Genomic DNA, 12,173 nt, shown 5'->3' with positions numbered 1-12,173 from the left:
TACTCTATAATGGGGAAGAATTTGTTAATACAAATGGCAAAAAGTAAGGAAAAAAGATAACGCTTGGTCAGGAGAGAGTGACAAAGAGTAGCAGCCTAGGCCAAGTAGTCAGAGGATCACGAACCACGTGGCTACCTGGGGGGGGGGTGTGGTCAAGGGACTCAGGATGGCTAGTGCGGCAGCCGGGAATGGGGGCATGGGACCAGTGCCTGAGGCCACGGTAAAGACTCTGGATTCTTCCCTGTTAAGACAAACAGGAGATAAGGTCTTTCAAAGGGGATGTAGGAGGAACGCCTGGGTGGCTCAGTTGTTAAGCGCCTGTCTTCAGCTCAGGTAATGATCCCAGGTCGTGGGATCGAGTTCCACTTCGGGCTCCCTGCTCAGCCGGAAGCCTGCTTTCCCACTCCTTGTCTCCCTGCTTGTGTTTCCTCTCTTGCTGTGTGTCTCTCTCTGTCAAATAAATAAAATCTTAAAAGGGGGGGGGGAGGCGGTAGGAGACAGGGTCTAGAGGGAAGAAATAAGTGTCTTACACCTAAAAAGAAATGGAGAAAGGGCTGTCACTGGCTTGAAAGTGGGAAGAGAAGGGGCCCAGACGGGTGAGCGCGCCCAGCAAGGAAGGCAAAGGTGCAAGTTAAGCCATTCTTCCGAGACAAGAGGAGAAAGATGGGCCAGTCCTTTCCATTTCAGTTGGGACTGTACCATTTGATCTTTTAAAACCATGTCTGTGTATTACTTTTTAAAAGTGAGAATAATGAACTCTATCCGGCTTATTCAGTAAGACCTACAAAGAGTTGAACTAGAAGAAAACCAGGGTGGCATTTCAGCTCAGTGCTTTCCATTCCCCACATATCCCACTACCAAAAAACAAAAAACAAAAACAACAAACAACAACTTAGGGGAACTTGGCCCTTCTTGACCTCAGCCCATAATCCTGCTGGGGACGGTGTGACACAGTAGGGAGAAGACAGGTTTTGGAGTCAGATGGACAGAACTAGATTCAAATACATTTCGTCACTTATTAGCTCCATGACCTTGAACACATTGCTCATCTCTGAGTTCAAGGTCACCTCATGGACAAAACTGGGGCTTTCCCTTTCCTGCCTTGTAGGGCTGTTGGAGGATGAGACATTAACTTATGCCAAGGGCAGAGCCCAGGACACTAGGCATTCACTGTATTGGTGGGAAGTTCTGACCCGGCTTTGTCGCATTTGCCCATAGCTCCAGTCCCCCACACTGCGGTCAGCAGACAGACAGGAGGAGGGGCTGAAGAGGAACAGCAGATGACAGAGATCTGCCTGCAACCCAGCAGAGCTGGAGGAAACACTGCTATTTCCCTGACAACCAGGGGCCCCTCCGTACAAATGTGCAACTTTCACCAGAAAGTGGAAACTCCCCCTGCAGGGGATGGGGAACCACATCTACCCCAGGGTCTGGCCAGAAGCCAGCTCCGGCTTTCCCTGCCTGGGGCACAGTGTGGGAAGGGGGTGAGGGACCCCCAAGTCCAACACAGCAACAGGGACCAAAGGAGGCCCAGGAAGTCCCATGGGCAGGGAGGGCTGAGGCCTGTCTCCCACACCTCCACACTGGAAGTGTTTTCCTTTGGCCTTGTTGCTGGAAACTTCAGCTGCTGGCTGCAGCCCAGGTCTGTCTGGACAAGAGCCCCTTTCCAAGGAGAGACAGCTTGGAGGAAGGGCCTCTGAGTCTTCGGGAAAATATTCTCAGCTCAGAGAGCAGTTTATATGTGCTTCATGTGAGTACAGTCTTGTGTATACACAGAAAGCAAGCTTCTTCCAGAACTAGATGTGGAGACTGCAGTTTAGGGGTGTGGGGGGAGGGAGGGGGACCTCTGTGGGCTCTGTGGACTCGGGAAAACTCTGGCACTAATCACAGTGGTGCTGTTTACCTGGCTTAACAAGGGTCTCTGCTCTCTCCCTGAGCAACCCAGACCCTACCCCTCAAATTGGCTGAATAAATGTTTAATGTACAATGTTTCAGAAGACCAGGGTCTCTTAACCATCCACTACTACATCAGGCCCCTCATCTTCTGGGTGAGGCAAAGATATCTCAGGGAGGATAAGTGACTTGCCAAGGCCCAGACCATGGCCAGTATCTGTGCCTCCGAGCCCCAGGTCCAAAGCCCCCACACAACCATGGACATTGGCTGCAACAGGAAGGAGATTAGGGAGAAGCCACAGAAAAAGACCTAGGTCTGGTTCCCAATCTGTCTGTAACCTCAGACAAGTCAGGTTCCCTCTCTGGACCTCAGTTTCTTCATCTATAAAATGGGGATAATATCACTACCTTTTCAGAAAATCCAGAGTGGATGAGAAGGGCTTTTATAGATTCCAACCATGGATTTTCACAGCAGAATCTCAGGATATGGGTCCCAGGAGGGTTCTTCCCCAAACCTCCCCCCATCCAATATGCAAGTTTTATCATCCTGGCTGAAATAGCCTCTCAAGACTGGCAGGTATGGCCACTCTAAACCTGTGCCTCTCTCCTCCAAGGAACCCTGAACCTCTTCTGACCTGGCTATCTAGGAGGGCTCATCGTGGCTGATCATTCCAGAAATCCATTTTAGGGTAGAGTCTCCTAGCTTTATGCTACCATGGCCAGCCCCTGCCTTAGCCCTTTAGCCCACAAGCAATCATGTTTCCTTCCTTCCCCTTTGTGAGCTCCAGACTGATTCCAGGAGGAAAGCTCTGGGGGAGAGAACACACCAGAGCTGGCAGGACATGTGGCTTGCCGCTGGCCAAGTGCAAGAGTTGGGGAAACTGGGCGCCTGGGTGGCTCAGTCGTTCACTATCTGTGCTTCGGCTCAGGCTGTGATCCCAGGGTCCTCCTCAGCGGGAGGTCTGCTTCTCCCTCTCTCACTCCCCCTGCTTGCGTTCCCTCTCTCACTGTCTCTCTCTGTCAAATAAATAAAATCTTTAAAAAAAACACAAAAGACCCACTCCCTTGTCTTTTAAAAAAAAAAAGAAAGAAAGAAAAGGAAAGGAAAAAAAAGGGAAACCAAGAACTGGATAGGGGAAGGGTCTTGTCCAATTCATGCAAGATGCATGGGCTTTGAGGTCGAATCTCACTGAGAGTCACAGCTCTGCAGCACCCCCCCCATTTGTGATTTAGGTAAATTACCTTCGCTGAATCTCAGTTCCCACATCTGCAAAATGCACATAAAAATTATCCCCAAGTACTGAGAAATAAATGAAACAGCAGATGAAGAGCCCTAAGCCCAGTGCCTATTACAAAGTAAAGGCTCAGGGGCACCTGGTTTGCTCAGTGGGTTAAAGCCTCTGCCTTCGGCTCAGGTCATCATCCCAGGGTCCTGGGATCGAGCCCCACATCGGGCTCTCTGCTGAGCGGGGAGCCTGCTTTCCCCCTCTCTCTCTGCCTGCCTCTCTGCCTACTTGTGATCCCTGTCTGTCAAATAAATAAATAAAATCTTAAAAAAAAAACAACAACAAAGTAAAGGCTCAGAAAAATTGTCAGCTTTTATTATGATAAACCCAAACATTTACAAGGGAGGCAGCATGGCATCATAATAAAGAATGCAGGCTTTGCAGTCCTGGTCTGAGTTCAAATTCAAACATTCCAGAAAATTCCTAGTTCGTGACCTAGGGCAAGTTCTGTCATTTCTCTCGACTCGGTTTCTTCATCTAGAAAATGCTAATCTCATCAGGTTTTCTGTGAAAATTCAATGGGCTAATGCAGGTAAAATACTCAGCATGTCCAGGAACACATTAAATGTTTAATAAGTGGTGGTTTCTGTCATCCCAGTCACCATTAGTGGGATTCCGGGCACAATGAGACATTGGGATACAGGACAAAAACATTACAACTTTCTAAATGTTTTTTTACCTTGTCCTTTTCCATTGAATGTGTGATGTGTGTATCAAGTTAAAGACATGTTAGGGGTTCAGGCCAATAGGTGGGCACAATCAAGAGTCTGGATGTCATAGAATGAAGCAGATGAAGGGGAGAGGGAATATCAGACAGAAAAGAAACACCACCCTAAGAAGAAGCATTTCTGTCCTCCAAAGGGATCTTGCATGCTTTGGAGGAAGAGCATGTTTAGGGTGGGAGGAGATGCTGAGTATAAGGGGGTGAAACCAGACTGTGCGGGAAGGCAATTTGAGAAAAATAAAAAATAATGTGGAAGATCATGCAAAAACTACCCCAGACCTCTGTACCCCAGGGGAGCCCGGGGAACTCTAACTTGAGCTGTGTCACTGCTTGCCCACGTGTCTTGTGACCCCCTTTAACGCAGCTCAGCACTGAAGGCCTGCGACATCCTTCCTGATTTATCTGCCTTCCCCTCTTTCCTTTTCACCCCTTCCCTCCCCCACCAAGCCAAGAACCTCTTCTACCAGCATTTTCTATCCAGCCGTCGAGCATCAAGCTTTCAATCCTGGCTTCATGAATCCCACCTGGGGAGTTTTTCCAATTTACCAAAGCATAAGGTCAACCCCCTGAGATTCTGATTCATCACCTCTGGGGTGAGGCCTGGACTTTGGCAATTTTTAAAAATTTTCCTAGGTGATTCTTTCAATTCTTCCAGGAAGCCAAAAGGGATTTCTCTCTCCTTTGAACCTCCAGAGCACTCAGAAACCACCTACTTTTGACTGGCTTGGGTTCAACCATTGTGGATTTAATCATTCCTTGAGTAGATGGAGGCTGCCTGCCTCCAAAGTATTCGAAGAAAAAAATCTCTACTTCAAGCTCTCCAGGTTATGATTTCAGTCTGAGCAATTTTACAGCTCAGTAATTTGTAGGTAAATGATGGTAATGCAAAATAATTCTTACAGACGTGCTCACAATGTTCTATTTGGTGAAGGTCCAATTAATCTCCCTCCCCTTCCAGCAGAAAAACCAGTTTGCCTCCATTTGTACATTCCTTTTTTTTTTTTTTTAAAGATTTTATTTATTTATCTGACAGACAGAGATCACAAGTAGGCACAGAGGCAGGCAGAGAGAAAGGAGGAAGCAGGCTCCCCGCTGAGCAGAGAGCCTGACTCGGGGCTTGATCCCAGAACCCTGGGATCATGACCCGAGCCGAAAGCAGAGGCCATAACCCACTGAGCCACCCAGGCACCCCTGTACATTCCATTTTTTTTTTTAAGATTTTATTTATTTATTTGACAGAGAGAGATCACAAGTAGGAAGAGAGGCAGGCAGAGAGAGAGAGAGAGGGAAGCAGGCTCCCTGCTGAGCAGAGAGCCTGATGTGGGACTCGATCCCAGGACCCTGAGATCATGACCTGAGCCCAAGGCAGCGGCTTAACCCACTGAGCCACCCAGGTGCCCCGCCTTGACTGTTTCTTAAAAATTACCGTTTCTGCTTCTTTGCTGCACCCCTTACCACAGGGTGTGGCTCATTAAGGATTGTTGGGTGAAATGCAATGAGTTGTTTTTAATGCTCCTTTAGTAACCCCCTTGGGGGGAAAATCACACAATAAATTCAAACTGCTTTATTCCTCATCCTATAGCCAGAAGAGGCAATGACTTGAGGGGTTAAGTACAATTTACCCAATGTGATAAAGAAAATTAGTGATCAAGCAGGAGTTCAATTTTCAACAAAACCCTTACTGAGCATGTCCATCGGTAGGAGATGGTGATAGAATAAAAAAATGAGACAGCTTAGTCTCCCACCCACACAAAGCTGGCAATCTGCTGCTGTAATCTGTCATCTTTTTGATCCTATGTACCACCAGTAACCGAAGAAAAAATAGTATTCGTCATGATAAAAATATATTTTATAAGCATGAGATTAAAAGCATATGTAATAAGAGGCCTAATAATTTCTTCCTGTACCCCAGGAAATGATCTTAGTCCCTCCTAGGATGTATGCACTGGACTTCAGAGGCCCCAGGCCTATAAGATGGGGATCCTTCCCCTCCCCCTTTCCTGATGGCTCCTCCCCCAGCCCGCGGGAAGACACCAGGACCAGCCCCACTGGCCTTGGGGAGCTAGCCTCTGATGAAGCCCGGGTAAATGCCATTCCTGGCCCTGAGCCTGGGCACACCCCCTCCAGCTCGAGACACTCACACTCGGGTTTCTTAGAGAGCAGTGTCTTTCCCTCTCCTGACCCAGAACCATTGATCTCAGGGCTGGGCAAGGCCCCAGTTAGATCATCAGGCTGCCCCAGGCTTGGAAGTTGATGGGCCCGGGGCTTGAATCCCAGTTCTGGTGACTTCTGTGAGAGACAGAGAAGCATAGTGTCTAACAGGACAGGGGCTGGAGTCGCTCCTCCTGGGACTGAAGCCTGACCTGCTCTTCAGGAGCTGTGTGGCCTTGGGCAAGTACTGAGCCTCATATGCAAAACAGGATAAAAATAGCACCTGTCTCAGAGTCCTGGTGAGGATGAAAAGAAGACACACTGATAGCTGAGAATTGGCCATGACACATGGGAAACACATGTGCATTTAGTAGTATTTCTCCCCTAAACTTCAGAGGGCTGACTTTCCACATCTGCAAAATGGGCGCGGCAGCAGTATCCAATCTATCAAGGGTTCAGCCCGGCAAGTTGCAAGGTTCAGTAAATAACGGACGTTACGATTTAATTATAACTTAAGAGGTCCCAGGACACCCATTTTACAGATGAGGAACCCGAGGCTCAGGTCACCTGCCTTCTCAAGCACCACACCCTTCCGAGATGACAAGAGCAGCACTTGCTTCTCGGTGCCCCGCACTCTGCAGTTCACAAGGCACTCTCACGTCTGCCGTTTTACAACCTCAGACGTGGGGACCAGCTTCATCCTCTTTTCTACAAACGGGTTATCTGTGGTTCAAAGAACCCAAAGACAGTCATTCCTCCCTAGCCAGTCTCTGTGGGAGCTTCTCAGTCCCAGGCAGAAAGGAGATGCAGTGCGGCAGGATTCCAAGCCAAGAAGTTTATAAGCATAGAGGACTCGCCCCCCTCCCCCCAGACTTCCTCTCCACCATGGTGGGGGTGGCAGGGGTGCAGAGAAGACTCGGACTTGCATGCTCAGAAATCAGGGTACAGACCACATCCTGCACTTTGTCCCCACCCAGGAAGTATCTTGGAGAAGCTGGGTGGGGTGAGGCTAAGTGATACCTCTGGGCCTCCCCAGAAAATCCTAGAATAATGCAACATGAGGAGTCATGCAGCCCCAACCCATTTTACCAGCTGTGCCCTGGGCACATCTCTTGCCCCTCTAGGGAGGAAGGAACCAAGGCCTAGAGGGGGTGGGTGTACCCACCCACCCACGCCGGGTCAGGCAGGGGGGTTAGAGCCAGGTGGCCCAAGGCTCCTGCTGGGTGCTGCAGTGCGGATGCTCCCGACGCTGGCAGCTCCCCAACTCTGCAGAGCCTCTCCCACCCCTTCCCGGGGTCCGCTCCCACAGGTGAGGTCCCGCCCTTCCCCAGGACAACCCCCTCCTCTGCACGCTGGTATCCACATTCTGCCCCAGCAAGAGCTATTGCCCTTACCCAGAAACCACAAATCATTTCTGGATCCAAGCAGCCAGTGCCTTGGGAACAAAGGGTGGAAGGCAGAAGAAGATGGATGAGTGACTGTCACAGCTGCAGAGGGGGATGCAGGCCTGGGCCTCCCTCCCCAGCCCCACCCAACTCCCAGAATCCTAAGTCTTAGAACAGCTGAATCCTAGAATGCCAGCGCTGGAAGTGGCGGGTGGTTCAGCAGCCTTTGCTATACAGATGGTTAACCAAGGCCCAGGCAGGGAAGAACCTTGCCCCAGGACCCCTCCAGCACCCGCAACTGTAACCCTGCTTTCCAAGGACTCGCAGGCCAGTGCCCTTTTGCATGGCACAGGGCCTGCCAGCCAGAAGGGCACGGTCTGTGGGAGCTGCAGCTGGAAGGGTCATTCACCTGGAAGGGCAAAGCAGGGCAGGATATCCCTTCTGGGTCAGCGGGGTTGGCAATTTCAGGTGCGCTTTGGGTGCGGCAGGAGGGGGAAGTGAGTGAAAAAAAATGGCAGGCTGAGGAAACTGGAGTCCTATGTCCAAATTTGGAATAGTCAGAGAAGACCCGCGCGGGGCTTTAGAGAAAAGGAGGGGTTAGGAAGGAAGCAGAGGCTGGATTCTCTTCCCAAAGGACCCCTCCCCTCCCCTTACAGGGCCTACAAGCATAGCCCAGGCTTCGCAAGTCTGTAATGAAGACTTCCCAAATCTGTAATGATTCCTTGCAGCTGACAAGTAAATCAATTTTAACGACAGCCATCATTTCCACGGAGAGGGGTTGGGTTTATCAGCTCCGACGTGGAATAAGCTGAGACTGGGAGAGGGAAAACCACGGATTCAAGGTCACGCTGCAGGTCGATGGAGGAGCTGGGAGTGGATTCGGGCATTTCAGTCCATTGCTGGCACTTTGGGAGTTATCTGAAGACCTAAGCTTCGGGAAGGCCTAAACTGGGCTTCCGGGGAGCAGGAAGAAGGGTGGGGCATATGCCCTTAGCGCCCAGCTGCGAGTCCCCTTCAGGCCCGCAGTGGTCCAAAAGGGAGAGGAGGGCTCCTGGGGTGTGAACAAGTCAGTCCCCCAAGGGTCTGCACTCCGAGAGCCCTTCTCCCAACACACACAAGCCACTTCACAAGCGACTCTGGAGGGTCTGCCTCTTCCTGCAGCCTCAGTCTTAGGCCTCAGCCACACCCTTCCCTGCGGTCCTTAGACCCGCCCCCACTCCCCCCTTGCACTAGTCCTGTTGCCCCCAACCCCAGGTCTTCGAAGTCTCTCCAGCCTCCCACCCCAGCCAAAGCGCGGCCAGCATCCAGCGCTGCCTCCGCCCGAGTGCCCCCGGCCCCTGGACCACACCCGCGCCAGAGTCCGCCCCGTCCCCCCGTGCCCTCCCTTCCACTCCCCTTCCCTGCTCCACTCCCATCCCCCCCAGCTTTCTCTTCAGCTCCCGCCGCCCTAGATTGGTTCCACTGCGCTCCCCCAGACACATGCAGCCTGCGACGCTCTCGGGTTCCCGCCCCTGCGGCCCCCCACCTGCCCGCGCCGGCCACCTGCCTGCGCCCCAGCCCGGAGTCCCGCGGGAGGCACAGGTCAGCGATGACTGGGCGTTTATCGCTGGTCCCCGCGTTCCCTGCAGCCCCCAGGAGGGGGAAGTGTCCCCTCTCCCGCCTCAACCCACTCACCGCTCGGCGGAGGCTTCCTGTAGCGAACCGGCAGACGCGGGCGCCGACGAGGAGCTCGCAGGGTGGGAGCCCGTTAGCCCAGCGGTAGCAGCAGCCGCAGCGCGGGGCTGGCCGGGAGGACAGCGGGCGGCTCCCCAGCGGGACACGTGGCGCGCCGAGGCCAATCCGACTCGCCCCGCCTTCCCTCCTCCATCCCCACCCCCCAAGTTCATTCGCTCCTGGAACTTAGAATGTCACTGGCCAAGAAGGGCCTAGCCTTGAGAACCTAGGGCAGTGCTCAGACCCCGGCCGAGATCTAGAGAATGTAGGGGGATTTGGCCAAGGTCACACGGCCACTCAGGGCCAGAAGTCAGAGCTTCCAATTCCCTGATCTGGACATTTCCCCCCAAATTCCAACCTCTCGCCAAAAGCTTTGTTGAGAAACAGAACATCGAGGCTCGACAAAATTGAGGCCGAGCACTTTATCTGCTTGATCGATTTCATTCCTCAATAGCCCCGCCAGGCTGGTGACATTACTTACCCACTTTGGGGAGCGGGAGAGCCCAGAGACGTCCGTTATTTGACCAATGTGACACAGCTAGTCATTTGTGGAACTGGGATTCTAACCTGGGCCTAGTGACTCCCCAGGGATGCTCATTGGAGCTTGGCTCTGGGAAGTGCGTAGTTCAGAGGAAAGGCAGAGAACAGCAGTTAAAGCCCACGGCTGCGTGGAAAATGCTAGAACACAGAAAATGATAAACTATTTGGGAATCCAGAGGAAACAGAATGATTGTCCCCTGGGGTATTTGTTGAGACTTCCTGGGGGGAGGTGGCCCTGCAGCAAAGGTCAGTAGTATCCCCCATCCCCTATACCTCCGTAGAAGCTCTGCTTTGGTGAAAAGGTAGACTGATGGCAACCCTGGGCTGCCACTCACGTGCTGTTTGCATGGGCAAGACACTTAACTACTTTGATTATAAATTTGCTCATCCAAAAGATAGTGACAATCAAAGCTTTGTCCAAGGGTTGTCCTCAATCTGTCACTAGTTCAGAGTCCTCTAAGCCTCCCGCGAGGAGACCTGGTTGGAAAGCATGTCCTTTCATCTGTTTGTAAGGGCCAAGGGCAGGCTGCCCCAAGATGGACCACTTTGGCATGAAGATTATTTTGAATTAAAACCAGATTCAGGAAAAGCTCTTTATCTCCTAAATGTACAGTGGAAAGAGCCTGTACCAAGAAGAGAACTCTTTTTTTTTTTTAAGGATTTATTTATTTATTTGAGAGAGAGCGAGAGTGAGAGAGGGCACGAGAGCACATGCTTGCACGAGTGAGGGGAAGAGCAGAGGGAGATGGAGAGAATCCTTAAGCAGACTCCCCACTGAATGTGCAGACCAGCAGGGGGCCAATCCCAGGACTCCTAAGATCATGATCTGAGCCAAAATCAAGAGTTGGATGCTCAGGGGCACCTGAGTGGCTCCAACAGTAAGCTTCTGCCTTCAGCTCATGATCATGATCCTAGGGTCCTGGGATTGAGTCCCCAGTCAGCTGGGCTGCCTGCTCAGTGGGGAGCCTGCTTCTCCCTCTCCCTTGCCACTTCCCCTGCTTGTGCTCTCTCTCTCTGTCAAATAAATGAATAAAATTTTTTGTTTTAGAGAGTTGGATGCTCAATGGACCCAGCCACCCAGGCACCCAAGAAAAGAACTTTTTTTTTTTTATTAACATATAATGTATTATTTGCCCCAAGGGTACAGGTCTGTGAATCATCAGGATACACATTTCACAGCACTCACCATAGCACATACCCTCCCCAATGTCCATAACCCAGCCACCCTATCCCTACCCCTACCCCCGGCAACCCTCAGTTTGTTTCATGAGATGAAGGGTCTCTTATGGTTTGTCTCCCTCCCAATCCCAACAAGAAGAGAACTTTTAACAAGACATTCCAATTTACCTAAGAAACTTATCTTCATAACATGGCAAATTTTATTTTCCAGATATCTCTCACCTTCCTGCTAATAGTCTTCCTCAGAGCCCTACCCTCCCCGCTAGCTCATTTAAGTGTCATGTTCCTCCGTGTCTTCGGAATTTCTGTGTCTATACGGATTCCCCTTCAGTATGAAACTAAATTTGATTTTCTCCTGTTAATTTGTCTCATGTTCACTCTCACAGAAGACAGATGGTTAGGTCATTGTTACAATACAGTTTGGATAGTCGTAATCTATAAAGTGCAATGCTGGCCCACAGCAGATGAACCCAGCCCAGACCACCCAAATGAGAGTGATGTTAACTTGTAACCAGAAAGATGAATGGAATCTAGTAGGAGACTAAGAAGAAATTAACATAATTACCTTATGATGAGATCTGTTAAAAATTAAACCGCTGGCCTGGAATAGTGTCATTGAGACTGAATTCATAAACTGTGGCTTGGGGATTAATACTAATCTGTTTCAGCCTCCCCCAGAAATGTAGTCTTAACTGGTCAATTAGGAATTTTTCAATCAGTGCCAATGAATCTGCCGTTGGGGCCCTCCAAAGAAAGATGAGATAATCTGCAGGGTAAGATTCCTTGCTCAACGAGAGGGGGAGATTGGAACAACAATGTGGAAGAGGTAAGGAAGGCCCCTAAGCTGTAGGAAGAGTGTCTCAGCCAGAGGAAACAGCTGGAGCAAATGCTCGAGGCGGGAGCAGGCCTGCAATGTTCTAGTAACGGCAAGGAGGCCGGTGTGGCTGGAGTGGAGTGAGAGGGAGGGGGAGTACAGGGAAGACAGAGGTAAGGAGGGACCAGATCAAATGGGGGGTGGGGAAGGGGGTTTGTGGGTCCTTGTAAGGACTTTGTTTTTTACTCTGAGGCATTGGGAAGCTGTTGCAGAGTGCTGAGTAGAGGAGGGACATAACATTTGTTTTCTTCTTTCTTTGGGGGTAAAATTCACATAACATAAAATTAACCATTTTAAAGTGAACGATTCAGTGACATTTAGTACATTCACATTCTTATCTAACCACACCCCCTGCATAGTTCCAAACCAGTTTCATCTCCCTAAAAGAAAGCCCGAACCCATTAAGCAATTACTCTCCATCCTCCCCT

General features: G+C 50.7%; 1 protein-coding gene across 3 annotated transcripts in view; it reads right to left on the bottom strand.

Annotated features, from left to right (window-relative positions):
• ANXA6 (annexin A6) overlaps positions 1–9,237 on the bottom strand; it is a 46,608-nt gene extending 37,371 nt beyond the window's left edge. For 2 of the 3 annotated variants that reach the window (XM_080803964.1, XM_080803963.1), the window contains exon 1: positions 9,114–9,234. The gene's annotated coding sequence lies outside the window, so the exon portion shown is untranslated. Of the gene's footprint in view, positions 1–9,113 lie in introns of all 3 variants that reach the window. The other variant, XM_080803965.1, reaches the window with a different exon arrangement.
• Positions 9,238–12,173: the final 2,936 nt, after the last annotated feature.

The sequence above is a fragment of the Martes martes genome (assembly GCF_963455335.1).
Source record: "Martes martes genome assembly, chromosome: 5".
Classification (NCBI taxonomy): domain Eukaryota; kingdom Metazoa; phylum Chordata; class Mammalia; order Carnivora; family Mustelidae; genus Martes; species Martes martes.
This window is presented reverse-complemented; position numbering and strand designations above follow the sequence as displayed.